A 16,243-nucleotide genomic window follows, 5' to 3' on the forward strand; every position below is an offset into this window, starting at 1 on the left:
ATATTTAACCTAGCTTAATTATAAAAGTTGGGTCGAATGATATGCATATAAGAATGTTGACTTAGGAAATTAAATAAAAAAGAATGATGTAGTAGTTTGAGGGATTTAAAGTTATAAAATTATCCTAATATTGCATTTTTTTTCTTCGTTCATAATCAAATAAATATCCTTGAAAGGCTTGCTACATTACTTTGTGCATACCCTTGAATACATTTGTGATTTTATTGTATGATTCTTTTTCAATATCACATCATACAAACTTCATCTCTAATGTAGAGTCTTTCATGAAACACAATATAGGATTATGGTTTTAGTTGTGGAAATTGATTCTCAATTAACTAATGATTAAACGACAAAAATACAGACCCAAGCTCTCCTAGGTTGTTTCCCAATTAATTAAATTCAATTTTAATTTTGAATGAGTCTTGATAGATGTCATGCAAGTTATATAGATGTCAAGAATATCATTCAAATTATTGTTCCTTTTAGTGCTCCAAAACATTCTTATGATTACTCCTTGGTGAAGGTTCTTCAAATGATTATTTGATAGATTTAAATGTACAAATGAATGTATCTATATATCAAGACATAATGAATTATCTAAATGAATAAATAAGAATTAAGAAATATAAATTGTTTGCTTGTATGTCTGACTATCTATCTTTCTATCTATCTCTCTTTCTATCTATCTATCTAATACAAATAAACATAAATATACAATTTAAGTGTAGTAACAGCTAAATAAAAATAATAAAAATTTAAAAAATCTAAAAGTAAATATTATCAATAATTTTATTATTATATCAAGTTCATTTTTAGAGAAATATGAGACCCAATTTTACAATAAGATATTGGCCACATAGGATCATCTATAAGAATTAACATTATTGATGAAGAACATGAGTACTCCATTTTTGAGATTTAAGATTACAATTTATTATATAGATATGGAATTTCAAATACTTATACGATGTCATTGAAATCAAAATCATAATTTGAAAGTAGGTTTAGTTAATTTATATTTTCACCTTATATAGACCAAATATTTTTGTTTACAAAATGAAGAAAGTAGATAAGCCCAATTCAATTGTAGTTTTAGAAAGTTGTTTTGACATTATTTATCAGAAGTATTTTTACAACAAACAAATATGCATAATCACATTTAAAAATAGAAGAAGAATGATACATTAGTTTGATTCAAAGTCTTCTTTAAATCCTATTTAATGATGGTAGATGAAAGAAAAATAGATGTAAGATAATTCGGTATGATAAATAAACAAGAACTAAATTTTCTCATTTGAAATTCATTGATTTGATTTTAATTAGAGATATGATAAGGTTTGACTTCAAGTGATAGATTTATGTAATAAATCACTAGAAAACATTTGTAATGCACTATTTATAATGCTTATAGTATACAAGATAAGTGACCTTGAAATTTTATTACTCCACCTTTAAAAGTCAACAAATTTTGTAATGAAAGTCACTCGATTTAATGACAACTTCGAAATTATTTTAAAATTCAATTTAAAAATAAAATGAAACACCACATAATATGGTCTAAATAGATGGTCTATATGTTTTTACACATGATTATATCTCATAAATCTATATTATCTTTTGTTTCCAAGAATAAATGACTAAAACTCTTAGGAAATAGGGACATGCTAATCTCCATCCAAAATGCACTAAAGACAAAACAAAGTGAAACTTTTTTTTTTCCAAAGACAATGTAGTGATTGTTTTCCAATTTTGTTGTTGTTTTCAACTACAAACTTTGCAGATCATGAAGATCAAATGCTGAAAATTTTAGAAAAATCTATGATGTTTTCAATTTTTTGAAAATTGGTCAACTATACTATTTGGATGGATGATAGCCCCATCCTAGGAATAAAAGCCATAGGAAATATCCATCCAACATGTAGAATGCGATTAAACATTTTTTAATAATGATTAATTTAATTGAAATTTCAAATTATTTAACATGTGTAGAAAACTATATAATCAATGCTCATTTCTATAATTCATAGACATTTCAATGAACCTTCAAAGGAGCGAGAATATTGCACTTGTACAAGTGCTTTGCCACGTATTGTTTTGTGTTCAAATATTTTGAAATAAATAGTGTGCATCTCTATGACAAACAACTTAAACATCACAGTAAGCTTAATTCCTAGACCAAAAGTGTTAAATAGTCAAAATTGACTTTATTTCTAAAGCTCAATTCTTCCCTTAAAGTGTGATGTTTAAGGGCAACCCTCTACATACCTATGTTTATTATAAATTGACCTATATTAAAGTCAATATACACGTCCTTGAATTAGTTGTACAGTAAATTCAGTCAATTTGATGGGAGAAAATGGGGTGGCAACTTATTATAAATATCTTGGCTTGTACACCAAGAAATTATGTATACCTAGTCAAGCCAACAAATACTTCACATGCCATTTCTTCGACAAATTGTAAACATTACATCGAACCATTTCCACCAGCGATTTGCTTCGTATTTCATTTTTAGGAATGAAGTTTCGAACAAATGGGAATAACATAAATCTATGTACTGTCTAAGTCAATTCAAAGATCAAGTCAAAGCCTCCAAATGGGAGGAAATAAGGTCGCAATTGCACACTGAAAATTTATATATATACTCAACTCTACAAATACTTCACATACCAATTGCCTAGCAAACTATTGCAAAACAAAACTTCAGCAATCTGATCTATTAAGAATTTCTTCACACAAGATGGGTTTTCATAATTTATTTTCTTGATCAGTGGACGAATATGTGATTTCCCCGTTTTTCTTCATCTCCGTATCAGATGATGAAGAAGCGACAGTGTCATCGGAAGGATAAAGACAGTCATATCTAATTAAATTTATTTTTATTTCTTGTGGATTTTGAACCCAAAAAAATCACGCAAAAGCCGGTGGAACATAAGATTAATTCCCAATCTTGGCCTCGTTCAACTTTTAATGGGTTCAAAACAAAGATGCAAAATTTGTAAATACATATTAGAATTCTAATAAGACTTTGTTGCTTCTTTCTATTATTATTAATCTTTTTACAAATATTAGTTATGGTGGAACTTGCTTTTATATTAATATTTTAATTTTATTATTAATTATTTCATTATAGGTTAATAAGTGAGATATTCTTTTAACATGATTTACATTATACTTTTTATTATATTTTCAATTTTTATTAAAGATACTTGATGTATTGTCAAGACACAATTTTTTTTTATAAAAATGTATTTTTAACTATTTATGAAAATAAAAAATTCTAGTGTATCGATATTGTTGGAAATGTACAAATAGGCTAGGTGATTGAGAGAGTGGGTGAATTAGGAATCAATAAAACTTTTACTTAAATTCACCAATTAATCCTTCACAAACTAATTTGATCTAATTACATGCATGAAAGATTGGAAGCAATAAAATGGTCATAACACTTGACAAAAAAATTAGTAACCTAGAAACCCTCCAAATAGAAAGTAAAATTAGGGTGGGGATGATACCCACAAGTTTTAGTATTGCAGTACAAAGTTGGCCTGTTAAGGCTTACAATTGATCACTTCTAGTGATCTTCTCCATTACGAGCAATAAGGACTGTTAAGTCCACCTTGTAAAATGATTTATACAATATAATGAAGTATGCACTCGGTTAGGAGATTCTGCAAAAGACTATTAAGTCAACCTTATTAGAGGATTTCACTATAGTAGATCTCCGATCTGCAACTTGGTTTGCTGAATGCAATTCATTTTATGTAAAATGATCACCTAATGTAATGGATGAGACTTTGCTTTTCCTTATACTACTTATAGTCATTGCCTTCTAATTCACATTCATACTTATGCTTCTTCATTATACACTTGCTTTTGGATGTGAAAAGATATCTTACACATATACCAATCCAAGTAATTACCTTCTAGAATCAGTTACAATATCAATTTCAACAATCTTCACCAAGTTGGCTCAATGTTGATACTTGTGTTCTAAAGACCACTCAGGTGATATTCAGTCGCTCAACATGAACACAATGAACTTGAAAAACTCTGGCTCTTAGTTGACACTAGTGCTCGGTCCACATTGATCACTTAGGAGTAGGTGTGAACTTGGTCAACACTGATGGATCAACGAGCACTGTAGAACTTAGTTGACACTACAACTTAGTCAAAACTACTAATGCTCTACTTGGTTAACATGACTAGCTTGATTTACAATGTCATTCAGCTCTGCTCGGTTAACACTTACTTTTTGCTTGGTTGACACTGCAACAACTCAATTTACACTGTGATGCTTGGTTAACATTGCAACAACTCAGTTAACACTCTGAAGCTTGGTAGTAATGTGACCAAACATGATCAAGTGTTTTGGCACTAACTGACAAATGATTTGACCATAAGGTCAACAATCTCCTCCTTTGACTATTGTGTTGATACTCGGCTGACATTGACTTTATTTTTTATTTTCAAATTTGTTTTTGTAGCTCTAATGTATATAAATTCCTTCTATACAACTATATTTTCTCCTTATAGCTATATTTCCCACTTTTTACATATTGTATTATATTTCTCCCTTGTTTTTGACACAAATGCCAAAAATGTATAATTACAAGGTAACACCAAAATGTGAGAGGAAATCACTCTGTACCTTCAAAACTAGAGACATGGTCTTGTCCCAATTTTCTTGCAAAAATTTTGAAGTATGAAAAGCTATATGTATTGCAACTAATAATTCTATCATATAATCATCAATAGAAAAGTTGTTGTCATGGAATAATGGCTTTGCATGAACAATGTGTTTTTGCATTATATCCATGTTTGGAATTATCATACTTTGAATCTTTGCCAATGTAGCCTCAGTTCTTGCTTCTTCCCTTAACAACTGTACTTGGAAGTCTGTCACATACCTGATATTTACAAAATGTGTTGAGCTAGTGCTAGGGTCAAGTGATAGCTACTTTGCACTTTCTTTTAGATTAGCATCAATCTTTGACAACTTGTCCTTGATTTCCTCGATAAAACTTGTAGTATCACTTAATTTTAAAAATAAGGAAACAAAACAAGAATAGTGGATAGTTCCACTTGATCAATGAAAATCTTCTGTGCCACATTCTCTAAAACTTTGTTATCAAATTTTCTTTCTCCCCCTATAGTAGTTTCTCTTCTCCATTCAAATCTTCATTAAACTTGTGAACTATGTCAACAAGTTGATTCAAAGTAGGCTTCTAATCATAATTCTCAATACCAAGCACATCAATAAATATACCTTTGATATTCTCAAACACTTGATTTCTTTTCTTCTTCTTTGCTCTTAGTTTCTATTGTTTGGCCCTTTTATTCCAAAGTTTTCTAAGAGTGTCCATTTGATCAGGAGTAATATTGGAGAGATCCCAATCTAGAATTACTATGTCCTCTTCTAGATCAACTTCCTCATTAGAAACTTCTACCTCTTTACCTTTAGCCTTAGGGACACGTGAAGGAATGATTTCCTTACCTTTTCTCAAATCCTTAGTAACCGGTTAAGGCATAACTTCAACTATCATTGCACTTACTATGGAGAAATTTGTAATAGAAACAACATTATTGATTGGAGAAACAAAAACAATAGCACAGTACTTACAATGCCTTGTTGTGCCTCTGTTTGGCTTGGAGCTATGATGAGTGGAGCCTGCTACTCGGTAGATGAAGTATTCATAACAATACTCATCACTGAACTCAATAAGACAACTCCAATAGTCATTTAGTGCTAGGTTGAACAATGTTTAACCCAATTGTCTGTGACTCAGTTGCAATCACCACTAAGCTTTATGTAACACTTGATTTTCCTAGAGAATTAAGGAGGGAGGCCATTGCCTCTACTGCAATCTTCTTAGGACTTGAATCTTGAATATTTTGAACTTCAGGTAGATCCTTACTAACTGTTTGATCATCATATTTCTCTTCATCATCATCCACATCATCTACTTGCACAACTTCTTCAGTGGGCTTTATAACATGCAATCTAGAAATGTTCTTCCATGCAGTTGTATTAGATTGTGCAATAGATTCAATATCATTTGAAAAAATCAAAATGCATTGAACTTAGGAGTTAATTTATGTTCATGCTTGGTCAATGCTTCCTTTACTTCCTTGTTTGAAAAATTTGGCATAGTCTTCCTAAATGTTTATTCCCAGATATCCATGGCAACCATTACAACACTATCCCAACAATGTGCCACTACCTTAAGTATAATATATGGAACTTGATTTTTCAATTCACTTAGAGAGTATTTCCATTTAGCCATATTTTCCACTAAGGCTTCTTCAATATTCTTTTTCTCTTCCTTACTACTTGATTCATACTTTAGAGATTTGAAATATGTCATACCTCCACCTCCTATGAGTCTTCTTAATATTTCTTCAAAGGTAGGAGTAGAATTTTGAAAATTCACCATCTTCTCTTTTTCTTTATCTTCATCTTCATCTTGAAGTTTAAGCTTCTTTCTTGACTTGGCAGGCCTTCTGGTGAAGAAGGTAGGAGAGGAGCTTATAGCTCTTTTTGTTATAGTTACTTTCCCCTTTTTCTTTGGAGGTTCCTCTTCTTCTTCTTCATGTTTCTTTGCTTCTTCTTCTTCTTCAATGTCATCACCCTTACCTTCTATAAGCAGAAGAGGGGAACTAGATTTTACATTCTCCTTCTAAATTTTCTCTACCTTCTTCCTTCCTCTCTTCAAAATTTGAGGAATTTTGATTTCAAGAGAAATCTTGGTTTTTGCTTCTTCATTGGTTCCAAAATAAGGTGCTTTGGGGTCCACAAGATTATTGGCATGAGCCTCAATGATGTCCTTGGTATCATCAATGTTTACCTCATATCCAAGAGGTCTTACCCATGCAACTCTAGGACTAATTGCCTAAATATGTACCTTATCATAGTCCACAAGGAAACATATCTCTTGTTCATAATCATCTACTAGTTGCTTAGGTATTCTCAATCTAGTTTGCATCCTTTCCTTAAAATTTTCAAAATATGCATCCATGATGCCCTCAAAATTGTCTCCCATTTCAACTATAAACTCATTGATCTAATATACAATGGGTTTGTCCTTTTTCCATACTAAATTTCCCTTAGAAGGAAAGAATATTTGAACATAAGAGAATGAAAATGCCAAAAGTGAACCAAACTTACATGGATTTGTCTTGGATGCTCAGATGATCTCTATATTTTTTCTCAACCAATTTAGCTACCACTCAGTGAGGTCAAAGGAAAGATTGTTCTTCACTACCTTGAAAGCCAAGTCCACAACTTCATATGGGAAACTGTTCAGTCAACTAAAACTATATATCTTATGAGCAATTACATGGATACCAAACTTGATCTCCATGTCAATGACACCCTTCAACTTCATTCTTTTGCCATCCCACTTGGCAAGAGTCTTCATCTCCAGTTCAACCCGAGCTATGATTTTAGTCATTTTAGGTCTGTCAAGCATGGGAAACTTGGTAACCCTGTGAATCATTTTATTTGTGATTTGAATGGGTTAGTCAAGCCAAAATTGTATGTCATGAACATGACAGAGGCTAAACCTAATCCATGTGATTTGGAAATCCCTTAGCTTATATAGAATGTGGGTTAAACCCTTTGATTCTAGGTGTTTATGCTTGAGTTTAAGGTTTTTGTCCACACATAATGCTTAATACACTTGATTGTTCTTTAAATTTCCCAATTCTTGAGTTAAACAATGATAAAAGGATCCAATGTCATGTATCAACAATATCTTTGGTGGAATTTGGGAATGTGCATCAGTTGGGTCCAATTCTTTTGTAATCATCGAACAAAGCTTGAACATTAGGGCTTCATGCACAATATTCCTCTCTAACATCTTGGAACCCTTCTTAACCTTGCTACTAGAGGAGGATGCCATATCATTTGGTGATGGAGGGATAAACTTTGATAAATCTACTTTGAATTGCTTGGGGGCTTTGGAATGCTCTACTCTTTTCACTCTCAAATTCACGATGAAAAATGAAAACCTTTGATTCGACCTTTTTAGTAAGATCTTTCTTCAAGTTTCCATTAATGGATTGTACAAAGGAGACCTTGGTGGTAGCCTGTTAAACTCAATAGGCAAATTTCTTGGCTAAATCTTCAACTCAACAAATACCTTCAACTCAGTAGATACCTTTGAATTGATAGATACCTTTGAGCTTCAATTTGGTAAGAATAAGTTTGGTTATGTCTTGAACTTAGTATGTTCCATCTACCTCCAAGATCAATTAGGTCATCAACCTAAATTTTTTTAGTAAGGTCATCAATCTTAATTTTCTTGGTAAGGTCATCAACCTGACTTTTCTTGGTAAGATCATGCAAATTGACTTTCCTCTATAAGGTTATCCAGCTCATTGATCGTAATGCATATGAAATGATGATTTAGATCTTCTTTCTTGTTGACTAGAATTGATAAAATATGTTTCTTTTGGATCATAGTTTCAGTAATCTCCATGGATGATTATTTTGAAATGTTTGAATTACCCAGCTCATTAACTTGGGTGTCAATATTTTGACTTGCATTATGTAGAGATTTCTTTATTCATTGCTACCTCATTTGACTTATGATATTTCTAGCCTTTTATTTCTTTTCATCTTCAACTACATCTTGGTTCATACAGTTTCTAGCTAGGTGTCCAAGATCTTTGCATAAAAAACATCTCTTTGTGGGGTCTCTCTTCCTGATGTGAGTTCTCATGTGTCCATACTCACCACACAAGTGACATCTACACCATGTGTTATAATCTCAACAAAACATAGCTTTCACAATTTTTTCTACTAGATTCTATCTCTTGGTTTTGCATTCTAAAGATTTATGCTCTTATTTATAGTAATTTAACATTTTTCTTCAAACTTGGTTTTCTTTGTACACTTACTTTCTCTATGTCCCTGTTTGTTATAATTGTAACATTCTCCACTAAAATCTTATTTACCATTGTTCCAACACTTATTTCATGTGTGCCCTATCTTTCCACAATGATTACATGTAGGCTTTTCGTTTTTCTAAGCTCCTTGCTATGATTATTCACCTTCATTTATATAGCCTAATCTTGTTTTACCTTTGTGTCTGAATTGATTTTGCTCATTTAATTGATTCATGCTTTCTTGAGATTTCATCATCTTTTCATTAGTTTTCCTTTCAATGCTAAAATTATTCTGCAATGTTTTATTATCTTTCCTCAAGTTGATAAGTTCTTGATTTGTACAATTGAGTTGATTTATCAAGTTTGGTTGTTGAAGAGATAGGTGTTGACTTTCATTTTCCTTTTTTTCTATCCTTTCAATTAGCAATATTTTCTCTTCTTCTACCATGTCCTTTTGTTCCATATTTTAACATGTTTTGACGGGCTGAATTTCTTTCTCTCTTTTCAATTTTTTGAATTCTTCATGTAGAGTGAGATTCTTTTCAAGTAGATCTTTGATTGCTACATCAGCTTCATCAAAACTTCTATCTTGGAAAATGTCTTCAATTCTTTCTTCCATGTAGATATTGTCATTCATTTCTCCTTCTATTTATTTTCTTCTTTGTAATCATTTAGGGAGTTGCTCCTTCAGTTTCTTGAAAATTGTTCCATGACAAATTGCAGATCCAACTTTTCATTTTCAATATCTTTCTCTAGTCTATACACTTCCATTTCCTCTAATATTTTTTCTAGCTGATAAAATTTTGACATGAGAACCAATGCCAATTGTTGGAAATGTACAAATATGCTAAGTAACTGAGAGGGGGGCAAGGGGGTGAATCAAGAACTTATAAAACTTTTGCTTCAATTCATAAATTAATCCTTCACAAACTAATATGATCTAATTGCATGCATGAAAGACTAAAAGTAATAAAACATTCATAACACTTGACATAATAATTAGTAGCCCAAAAACCTTCCAAATAGAAAGTGAATCTGGGGTGGGGATGATGCGCACAAGCTTTAGTACTACAGTATAAAGTTGGCTTGTTAAGGCTTACAATTGATCACTTCTAGTGATCTTCCCTATTAGGAGCAATAAGGACTATTAACTCCACCTTGTAAAAGGATTTATACAATATAATGAAGTATGCACTTGGTTAGGGGATTATGTAAAAGACTGTTAAGTCCACCTTGTTAGAGGATTTGATCTATCCACTTGTTAGGATGAACTAGTACTAGATCTTTGATTTGTAACTTAGTTTGCTAAATGAGTTTCCTTTGATGTAAAATGATCACCTTAATGTGATGGATGGGATTCTTCTTTTCCTTATACTACTTGTAGCCTTTTTCTTCTAATTCACATTCATACTTATGCTTCTTCATTATACATTTGGATATGAAAAGATATCTTACATATATACCAATCCAAATAATTACCTTCTAGGGTTGGCTACACTACCAATTTTAGTAATCTTGACCAAGTCAGCTCAATGCTATTACTTAGGTTCTATAGACCACTCGGGTGATATTCTGACACTCGAAAATACAGTGAAATCAACAAACTCTTGTACTCAGTTGACACTGGTGCTCAGTTGATATTGATCACTCAAGAGTAGGTTAGAACTCAGTTAACACTAATGACTCGACGAACACTATAGAACTGAATTGACATTATAGAGCTCGGTTGACACTACATCTTAGTCAACACTACTGATGCTCTGCTCATTTTACACTATCTTTTAGCTCTTCTTGGTGAACAATTACTTTCTCCCTTGTTGACATTGCAACAACTTGATTTAGACTTTGAGGTGTGGTTAACTCTGTAATAACTCGGTTAACACTATGAAGCTTTGTAATAATGCGACTAATTGACAAATGATATAACCATAAGGTCAACAAATACATATAGATCATTTACATACATGTACATATTAAATTTTCAACAAATTTAAAATAATAAAATTAATTTTTAAGAAATTAGTACTTACAAACACTTAATTCTTTTGAATTGGAACATCAAGTACAGTGTCAAAAAAAGGTTTAGAAGATTGCATACTACTAGTTGTAATTAGAATCAAAGATATTTTTTATGTTTTTTATTCATAAGTATTTAGATCATAAAATAAAAAATGAAAAATGATGAAAGTAAAACTTATGGTTACAATAAAATAACTAGGCCACCTCTATATAAAAATCTTACCAAAAACACAATTTAAAAAGTCATCTTGACTAGACACAAAATTTATAAACCACCTCATTATAATTTTTTTTAAGAAACTAACAATTACAAAAATGATTTGAAAGCTTTCTCCATGGGACATAAACTTACTACATTATCAACCAATTTAATGCATTTGCAGTATGCTATAAATGTCTTACTATTTAAAGTCATTCAATATTTTATTAATTGACATTTAAAAAATCAAGAAATTATTTATTTGCAATGATAACGAAATTTATATGGGACCACCTCCTTATAATAAATCTTCAGAAACAAACAATTTCAAAAATATTTTGAATACAATTCAATGGGGATGCCAACTTAAACTCATTATGAGCCAACTCAATACATTTATGCAATATGCAATATGTCTTAAAGAAATGAAAGGTTCATGAATGGCTTTAGGAAGAATGGAAATAAGAGAAGATTTAGTTCAAAGACTTGAACCTTTAACACCAAAGTAGGAGAGGATTCATATATTCATTTGGGGCAGACAAAAAACTAGTAACAATCACCACAAGCTATTCAAAACTGCATTGGGAGAATGGAAGCATATAAAGGCTTGTGGAATCTTGGTCAAGTGGATGGCAGAAGAGGCACCAAGGGACTAGATCTATGATTACTTTTAAAAGCTATTTGAAGGACGTGTACGTGTGAAATCTTTAAGTAGTAATTTATTCCTATTAGATTGTACGTGTTAGAATTTAGAATTTAAGAAAATTTTATATTGAGAACCTCTACTTTTTGAAGGTTTTTGTTTCTTTAAACTATATTGGGAACCAAACTTTAACCCTAAGAAACACATACCCTAATTTTTCTAATATTGGATTAAAAGATTCCCTATTTTAATTGTTTCATAATGAAATAGAAAAAACTTGGAAAAGATAAGGGAACCCCTAAGGACATTCATTAGATTTTAAAAGGAATTTTTCCTAGGTAGATTGAAAGAAAAGAAGGTTTTGGTAGACTTGGAGACCAAATAAGATTCATTGAGAATCTAGAGATATTAATAGAAAAGGTATCATGGTTATATAAGGTCTTAAGGTTGATAGGAAATGATGAAAATGCATACCAAGATATAGGATATGTCGCAAGTTGCACAAAGTGTGTGGAAAAAATAGTTGATGTCCCCTTTGTTTAACCTATTTGATCTAATACACTACAAAAGAAGGACCCAAAATCTAGAAGTTCCCAATAACCCTAGGTCATATTTGAATCCTAACAATAATACTCACAAACTAGATTTTATTATGATTATGGGGGTTGAGAAGGAAGGCAAAATAGACGTTAAAAATCTTTTTAAGGATGTGGATGCATGGACAAAGGTAGTTGAGGTGGATTTTTTTCTTCTATACCAAATATCTTATCAGCATAAATCGTTTCTCAAGATTTAGATTCACTTGATAAACTAGATGTTGATATGATGTATTCTAGGGACATGCCAATAAGGAAGGAAATAAGATTCTAGCCATCAAAGGCTGCACAACTGAATAACATTTAATGTGCAAGGATATTATGATGAAGATATTAAATAAAAATAGAGTTTGACTCCAAAAAAATTGGAGTTGGAGTACTAATAGGCTAACCAAGGAGTGGAAGGTTATCTATATTTGGATCTTGTGTAGAATTAAAAGGAATTTGGCTCAATAGATGTGGTTCTAATTGGAATTCTACATATTAGATAAGGCCTCAAAGTTCTAGATACATGTGAAGAATTTAGGGAACAAAAGGTGATAAAAACATTTGCAAGAATTGATATTGAAATATGGGATAGTATAAGGGTGAAATAATATTACATTATTGTTTGTACAAAGAAAGGGGAACCCCCTCCTCTAGGAGCCATAAGGATCTTAACATGGATTGTTAGGGGCTTGAGTATCTCCAACAAACAATACTTGGTGAAGAAATATTTTTCTATGATTAATGTTGATATGGTATAAATCTAAGAGACTAAATTAAATACTAAAGACTTATAGACACACACAAGGAAGTTAACCAATTGAAAATGATCTTCATGTTAATGATGCATCATTAGGTTTGAGTATCATTTGGGAGAGAGGAACTTATATCCTTTAGTTTTCTAGAAATAAGAATATCATGGACATGGCTGGATGGATTCTAATGATCAACTAAAAGGTAAATTTCATCCTAGTCAATATTTGTGGTCTAATACCTAAAGAAGAGAGAAGTTCAAATAGAGATATATAATTTAATCTTAAATAACACAATAACAAATATTATCATAGGAGGATTTTCACAATAGTTTTTTATTTATTAGATAATGTTGGAGGTCTATTTGGGATAGGTCAATCACACACTAATTGCAAAGATTTTTGAAGGAGGAAAAATCTAATGGAGATACTTATAAAACAAGGATAGTTCACATGGAGTAGGAAAAGACCTCTCTCTCTCTCTCTCTCTCTCTCTCTCTCTCTCTCTCTCTCTCTCTCTCTCTCTCTCTCTCTCTCTCTCTCTCTCCATCTTTGTCTATTTGTAAGTTTGTCTCTTTTTGTATTGTTTATCTCTTCTTCTCTCTCTCTCTCTCTCTCTCTCTCTCTCTCTCTCTCTCTCTCTCTCTCTCTCTCTCTCTCTCTCTCTCGCTCTCTCTCGCTTACTTAGATTATCCTATTCTACCCCCTCTTGCTCTCCCCTTCTCTCTCTCACTTTATTCCATACAATGCATTAAATATGTAATGAATTATATAATGCATTGCATATGTAATGTATTAGATAGGAAATTCATTACATGTGTATTGTTAAGAGTAAAATGTTGGCCCCTTTTCTATATATCCAATATTAGATACATGTGGAACAACATGGGGAAGTGGGGCATTTTTATATATTCTAGCAGACCCTACATTATTTTTTCCTCTAAAATTCAAAGGTTTTGAAAGGGAAAAATAGATGAAAGCATAAACAAAAGATATAACTTAAAAAAGATAAAATGAAAGCATATGGACAAAGAGATATAGAAAACCACAGGAAGAGGAGACAAGGTATTTTAAATATTAGTGAAGGTGATGCCCAAGGTCAACATGCAACTTTTATTTCAAGTGAAAAGGAGATTGAATTTTAAAATATTGAGTATAATTTAGATAATGAGAATGCAAAATTGACCAAGTGTTATGTCTTCTCTTCTTATACATGGACAAACCTTTGATGAGCTTGGTGTTAATTTTTTAAATGAGTTTTGCAAGTGATAGATGTAAAAAACTCATATTAAGAATGGTGTACATGGAAATTTCTAGACTTGTTTGTGATCTCAACTTCACATTAATTAGTGGTCAATCATCATCCATGGAGGACACTACTATTTAATGAAATAGAAGGACTTGTTCTCTATTTTTAAAATGATTTCTTAATTAAAGACCTTCTAGTTAAAATCAAGAACAAAACTAAATGATATCAACTTTTTAAATTAAAAACCCTATTATTTAATTGAACTCTATTCAAACAATATATTTAACACATTTAAATTCATAAATTCAATCATCAAAGACAAAAACTAATGAATAATGCCATAAATGCTTACTGAACTAATTGCCACTATTGTGATAATTCTATAAGGATTTAATAGTGTAGTTTTTGAGTCAAACTCATTGACTCATGTTTCATGAGTAGCAATTCACACGAATCCATCTCTCATGAGAATAAATGGAACACTCAACACTTATTGGATCTAGGTGATGCTCACAGAGGTTCAGCACCGAGACTTCCTGAGAGGTCACCCACCCCAATAGTACTCCATCTTGAGCACACTTAACTAAAAAGATTCCCATCATAAAAAATATATTAAAACTTCAAGACATTTTTATAAATCCCTAACAAGATACAATCAAATATTTAAGCTTCAACTAATCACTTGCACAATTTATTTATAAATGTTAAATATTCACCTTTTAGTGAAAAACTCAAGTCATTGTAAAGAACTTTCTTAAAGAAAAATTATTTTAAAATGAAGGAAACTCTAAGTCCTTATAGACTAGTTGAAAAAGTAATAAAAATATTCAAAATTTTATTTTTATTGTAAGAAGAAAAATATGTTAAAATAAAGTAATGATGTATAACTTTTAATATCATTTTATAATGTAGCTTGATACAATTATATTTCTACAAATAAATAACATAATTTTGATATTTTAAATTTCTACAAATAAATAACATAATTTTAATATTTTAAATTGAAAGAAATGCAGTTTTCAATAAAAGTTAAATACAAGATAAAACAAATTTAAATACTTTTAAAATAGTTTCTAATATCAAATTAATTATATATGAATCTAAAAAGATATCCTAAATATCATATATTGTGATTTGATATCCAACAGTTATATACTTTATATAGATTTAATTAACGAAAATCATATTTGCTATATTACAAGAATTAATTATGATATGGTAGATATTTTAGGAACCGAGTAGCAGAATATTTGGGAGTATAAAGATATGGTAGAGGAGTATATAGAAAATAATATTTACTAAATAGAAGAGAAATGTAATATTGATATAGCTTTTAGAAAATAATTTATAGATAAAAGAGGTAAAGTCTTTAATTTTATTTTCCCTTCTATAATAAAGAGATTCGAACATTATATCATTCACTATGACTGTATTATTACATTAACTATTATTTTATTTTAGAGATACAGTTCCATTTACTCTCTTGTTCCATATTCTTATAAAATGCCTCACATCCCTGTAATTAACACCTCAGAGCAACCAGTAGCAGCAATTATTTGGCAAATTGTTGCAAACACAGAGCTTGAACGTTTTGAGCGATCAGTATTTATTGCGCACAAGATGGGCTTTAATAAGCAAGTTCGTCATCATGATTCTGGTTCACCCAAACTATCTGATAAAAAGCCCAGAATCGCAGTAAAAGTCTTCTGTTTCGAATACCAGGTGCAAAATTTCTTTGGAGTAGTGTCAACAGCAAAGACACATCACATCCAAAGGAAGGGCTTTAGAAATTTTCATTTCAAATATTCACAAACAATAAAGAAGTTTTGTCAGATGGTGTAGCTGATACTGGTCTGGAAGATGTTGGTGCAACAAGTAAAGCATAGATAAGGCACATGAATTGTT

Source organism: Cupressus sempervirens, chromosome 6 (assembly GCF_028749045.1).
Source record: "Cupressus sempervirens isolate cs-2001-9-10 chromosome 6, ASM2874904v1, whole genome shotgun sequence".
In the NCBI taxonomy this organism is placed as follows: Eukaryota; Viridiplantae; Streptophyta; class Pinopsida; order Cupressales; family Cupressaceae; genus Cupressus; species Cupressus sempervirens.